The following is a 6501-nucleotide window of genomic DNA, read 5'->3' on the forward strand; positions in this document are numbered from 1 at the left end:
AATATTTCTCACAGAGCCGTAGAGAGCAGCTCGTCACAGTGCATGAAGCTTTAAGTGTTTTTAAAGGGAGAGATATTCCACCGAGGGTGTGGCTCACTCATCGAAATGACTTCGTCTTTGCAACATGTTGTGACAAAGAGGACTGCTCCAATTTACCAAATAGCATGTTGTGAAGGGAGACATACTGTTTGTGGCGCTATTATGGGAGTACAGTAAACTCCACTCACGTCGATCTTGACAGGACTTAGGAAAAATGCATCGACTAAGGTGATATTTAACTTCTGTTTGTACAGAGGAATAACATACCTAAGACCATCAATGTAAATTGGGACTTTTATTTCATCAACATAGTCGATTATTCAACACGTGCGCCATCAACTGACATGGAGGTAATTGTAAAATGTTCTGCACCTGTGGACTTACACCACAATTATGTGAGTGGTTGAACGCAAGATTGAGAACAATATTGATGAAGCAAAGTCAGGGCTTCCCACCTTGGAAGCGACCCACATTGCACTTGTGTCATAGGAGGCAGTATTTTTGCGAGTTGTTCATTTCGTTAGTATTGATCAACTTGCACCATTCACAAAATTAAAGGCATGGTGGAATGTACCATGTATACATTAGTGTAGTGGGAGGGGGAGGCAAGGGATATTACCAACAGCTGCTTGTCCTCACTTGGATGTGGTAAAAACTTGATAGCATACCCTTGCGATGTCCTTGACATTTCGCCAGTCTGTAGCTTTTGGCATCCGTAAAATATATGTTCAATTTCAAGCAAAACTGAAAGCTGGCTTGGTCAAGGGAAATGGAGAATCCATTAAGGATTTCCTGTAAGACAAGATGTCTTGCAGTTGCTTGTAAATAGATCATTTAAGTTATCTCATTCTTGCTTGGATGTGGGCATGGTATACAAACGTGTAAATGAAGATATTTTGCCTGTATTTCAGCACATATTCTTACCCAATACCCATTTCCCTGGATTTTGCAGGCAGTGTAGAATGTATTGCTAATACACATCCACTTGTAAGTACAGTCAACCTCACCAAAGTCATTGCTTTATCTACTCATATTCACTTGAAAATGAGACATTTGTAATAAATTATGTACAGTCATGCAATTTGTGTGTGTGTTATTCTGTTTTTGTGTTTTGTTGTCCATTGCATACCCCAATTATGAAACTTGGTTATTCTGCGATCAACAATTAGTTATCAATGAAGATACAAGAACGTGAACGCGCAGAAATTTCCTGGAATTTTAACAGAACATGACTCAATAGTACACATATAATGAATGTTGGCAGTTAAGGCCTCACACCTGTAAATCAATCTCCATAGACACACATTAGAAATAAGAATTTAAAAAGGAAAAATATGTAAAATTCACAACACATTCAGTATCTTCAGATTTGATACCTGAGTAGATACACAGATACACAACTTATCTCACTCCAGTCTTGAGATTTTCAAGGGGGGGTTATCTGCTCATACTCCACTCAGAGGTTTTACCAGTTTTACCGCTCAAAAATTTAATGTGTTTTTGGAATGCATGTGTTGATGGCATCACTTCACTCAATTGATTTTGGTTGTGACAATCGATAAGTACAGTGGAAACTAGATATAAACAGATCTGATATTACAAAATACCTGATATACCGAACTCGTTTCTATGATCCCAATGAATTTATTTCCTTTGTTTTGTACTGTTTACGGACTACTGATATAACAAAATATCTGATATAAAGAACAAATTGTCTTGGTCCCAAGGATCTCGTTATAAAGTTACCCAGTTTCCACCGCACTTGGTGAAAGTGTGAAACTTTTCATTTCCATACATCTGTGATTTTCTTCTGTCCGATTTCCCCAGCGAGAATGAAACTCAAATATATCTGTGGATTGAGTGAATGCTACAACAGAAGTACAACACATCAGTGAAATTTTGAGGAAAATCAGACAGTCCATTCAAAAGTTCTGAATTTTTAAGTTCTGGTGCTGTCATCGCTGAATGAGAAGACTACATTTTGTGACATCACATTTAGAGGACGATATAAGAAAATGATAAAATTCAACATATTTTCATTTTTCTAGCATAATAAAAAAAAGAGTACCCTTTCAGAAAGTAGGGGGAAAATGACCCTTAATACATGAATGCATAATTTTCAACAAAAAAAAAGATTAAATTTTGTCGAATTCTAATTTATATTTTCTTTAAACATGTAATTGTCTCATTTTTTCTGTGACGTCATGAACTGTAGTAGTCTTCTCATCCAGCGATAGTTGCACTCAAACTAAAAATGCATAACTTTTGGACACATTACAGCGTATCTCATTTTTGTCAATGATGCGTTCTACTAGTATCACTGCATTCACTCAATGCACATGTATATTTTAATTTGGGTTTCATTTCTTTTTAAACGTGGTGTAGAATATTGTACTGGAAGACATTGAGCATCATCAAGTTTGCACCTCCACCAATACAGGCTATCACACAAGTGAGAGAAAGAGCATGGTACACATTAACTTTATAGGAAAGTAAACATTTAATTGCCAGAACAAATCACAAGCTCTAAGAACAGCTTTTGCAGTGTATATTTATGTATACTGTACTATGCATGAATATCTCTTCGTGTACCTGGTCAAAATAAAAGACACAAATCACATTTCACATCTGATACAATCATTTTAAAGGACAAGTTCACCTTCATAAACATAAGGATTGAGAGAATGTAGCAATATTAGTAGAACACATCAGTGAAAGTTTGAGGAAAATCAGACAATCCGTTCAAAAGTTATGAATTTTTGAAGTTGTTGTGCAGTAACCGCTGGATGAGAAGACTACTGCAGTGTATGAATAACTTAGATGTCACATGCGTACAACAATATAAGGAAAATATAAAGAGAATTTCACAAAATTCCATCTTTTGAAAAAAATACACATTCCCCTGACTCGTTACCGACAAATGTTATGGGTAATATTATTCCCCCTGCCTTTAGAAAGAGTCAAGTCAAGAGCTCCTTTATTATGCGAGAAAAGTGAAAATATGTTGAATTTTCTTTTACATTTTCTTTATACTGTTGTACGCATATGACTCACAAGCTGTAGTAGTCTCCTCATCCAGCGGTTCCAACACAAAAATTTAAAAAATTCATAACTTTTGCATCGATTGTCCAATTTTCGTCAAACTTTCACTGATGTGTTCTACTATTATTGTTGCATTCTCTCAATCCTTATGTTTATGAAGGTGAACTTGTCCTTTAATAACTGGACTTTCAATGGGAAGCATCTGATACATCGGCATTAAACTGACTCGTTTTTCATTTGAATACACACAGAACAATTGGTGCATACACTTAAAAAAGAAGTTGCACATGCCTGCACCTACAATTCTCCTGTGATGTTCTCGAATACAGGCACATCAGACATGTTTGCTGGCTTGCAGGCAGCACAGAATAAGAACATATAAGTTCACATATTCACTTCTAGGGATTATGCATATAATTATCGAAGATTGGTATTTATTAGTAGAGTAGATGTGTAGTACATGGTCAAATGTGGCACATGGAAGCATTATCAACTTGCAATATGGGATTCATGCCATAAGATGTTTCCAGTAATTATACATTCTCAATTATTAAAGTTACTATGGGCTGCTATAACAAGGCTTTTAGGTCTGGCTAATTTACCTCGTTATATCCGGACCCTCGTTGCATCCATACCCTTGGAACTCATCCTAAATGAACACTGTATTCATTTCAGACCCCAATCGAACATTAGTTTCAGGGAAACAGTAATGGTCACAATGTCATTTGTCAATTGTCGATCAGTCCTTAGCTAAACCTTGTGGACTTAAGGAGAATGTTTTTCCATTTTTATGAAACCAACACAAATTTCTCCTGAGATACAGAAGGGCAAAAAAACCTTTTTGTCTTTTGTCAGTTTAGTAGTTGATGCCAAACATGACATATCAATTCAAGAAAATCGAGTGCACAGAAACTTTGCAATTTACAAGAGAAATATTCTGATCATTTTCTTTCTTTTCTTTTTTTTTTTTTCATTTTTGTCGCTGCAGTATGGACACTTGTCATAAAGATTTCCACATTTCAGGAGGGTAAGAGTAGGACAATCTTGTACTTGGTGTACAGGGAATAAGAAAGGCAAGTATCAAGATACATGTGAGGAGTTATCTAACGCCCATTGACAGGTCCTTGACAGCTTGAAAAATATTATAAAACAGTAAGCAAAATCCTATACAACATGAATTATACAAACAGAAAACATTTCTATTCACACTAACAGAATGAATGAATGAATGAACCTACCGAACACTTGAACTTACATAATACGAATGAGCCCAACTGATGACATAGATTTGAAGCACATTTGAGATGACAATTGGGCCTCCCAATCTGCCATCTTCCTCAAATACTGTTTTTTCTGTGCAACACATAAATTACTAGCTAGATGAGACATAACACTGACCTACATAGCCAACTTCTGCTCTCTACATGAAGTCATTCACAAATAAGAAACAGGTGCTACATGTTTTCCACCCTGCTCACACGCCTACCTTCAATACCAGCTGCGTCCCTCCTATCTAAATGAATCCTACATTATGGAATATACCTTGCATAGCACTCGACACATTTGTGTTAACACAAGCTCCCAACACGTCATATGAACATGCCTGGATGACCCTATATGAAGACATGGACAGAAGAATACGATGCAGAGTGTTCTGTACATGTCATAGACTCCTAGCTGATTTTGGTATCGCACTATGGCATGGTTCCAGAAAACACTACGGCATGGTTCCAGAAAACACTACGGCATATACTGGTTTGTCTTGTAGCTATATAGCTACCGTTGCATCAGCTTTTCCGAATAAGTTCTGCTAGCACATCTCTCCACAAAGTCCTTCAAATAGTCCAACAGGAACAGATGATAAACTATGAATTCAAAGACCATGACTGAACGTTTAAAGCATCCTCTGAAAACAGACATCGTGTGTAGAAACACCTACAACTCCGTATGTCAGTATGAAAACAATATGGTCCCTGTGAACAGGAAATGGTCACACTGCAACTCTTAGTGCTAACATATCCATGTAAATATGTATTAACTTAAATACTGTATAGTGGTTTTCTCGGCTAAGCAGTGTACTGTATACGCTGTTATATTCGCGTACAGATTTTTCGCGAATGAGGAGGTCACAGACATTTTTGCGAGATGCTGTTTTCGCGAATTGACACAGAGGCCTTCATAAGTGCATTATTACCATAGTGCATGGTGACATTTTCGCGTGTTGTTAAATTCGTGGCCCAACTTTGATTCGCGAAATTCGCGAAAATAACAGCTCATACAGTATATATCGGAAACTGATTATCTTTTAGAGAAGGGGAAATACATCACAAGGGAGACAGAATGTGTGTGATTTTGTGAAATACACCAAGAGTGAAATAATTGCAGGAACTTTTCTAGAACAGCTCACGACTTGGCATTTCCTACAAGAATATAACAGGCAATAGACAGTTGGTTTTAAGCACAGATATTTTTCAGACAAACAAACAGAAAACTTGTCCTCTTCTTTTACAGATGCAAGCACAATGGATGGTTAGGATGTCAAGAACTCAAGACAAGTTAAATACTGATACATGTATGGCTTGCATCATCCATTTTACACTTCCTAAAAAAATACAAACAACCTGTACATTGACTTCTACAGACAAAATGTAACAAATCAAACATGTCTGTAGGGCATCTTACAACACATGGAAATGCTCACAGGGCACGGTGGATCATCTTACACTATTCAACAAACTGTAGAATATTGTCAAAGGTTTCTGCCCCACCTCAAGTGTAATTTCTACAAATTAATAAATTTACTGTGTCCAAGGCCTTTTAAGTGATTTTGCTATGATTTTATTTTTAAGATTTCACATGTGTAGCCTAGTTTGCAGTCCTTGAATTAAACAAACACTCCTGTATCACCTAAAATCTGATTCGTGAAATCATTCACTTGGATGAATATAGTGTAAATGCAAACACAGACTTTTGGTGTGTTTGTTTGTTTGCATATTGAAAAGGTAAAATACAGACAAGGTTCTGTGCATCAATACACACATTGCCTGAAGGGCAAAAACAAGTCACATATATAATAAGCGCATAGTTCTAGCGCGCAGTATGCATACCGCATACCAGCCTGCCTGGCTGGCCGGATAATATCATACGCGATGATGGGACGTGGGATGTAATGTTTACGTGCTTGCCCACACATATGGGGGCCTCCATATGCAGTTTTTGCCCCTCAGCAAATTGAGCCATGGCTTGATGACATCATTGGAACCTCACCTACAGGTAACCAAATTATCTTGCACATGAGGTGGACATGGTAAGATACCAGCCTCTGTGTATTCATGCTGATTAAAATGTGACAATGATGCTGGACGTTGTTACAGCACAACCCATTCTACAATTGTGCATTTGCTTTATTGTTGTGATATC

Source organism: Diadema antillarum, unplaced genomic scaffold, assembly GCF_040938485.1.
Source record: "Diadema antillarum isolate AM-2024a unplaced genomic scaffold, OU_Dant_1.0 seq00000098_RagTag, whole genome shotgun sequence".
NCBI classification, from domain to species: Eukaryota; Metazoa; Echinodermata; class Echinoidea; order Diadematoida; family Diadematidae; genus Diadema; species Diadema antillarum.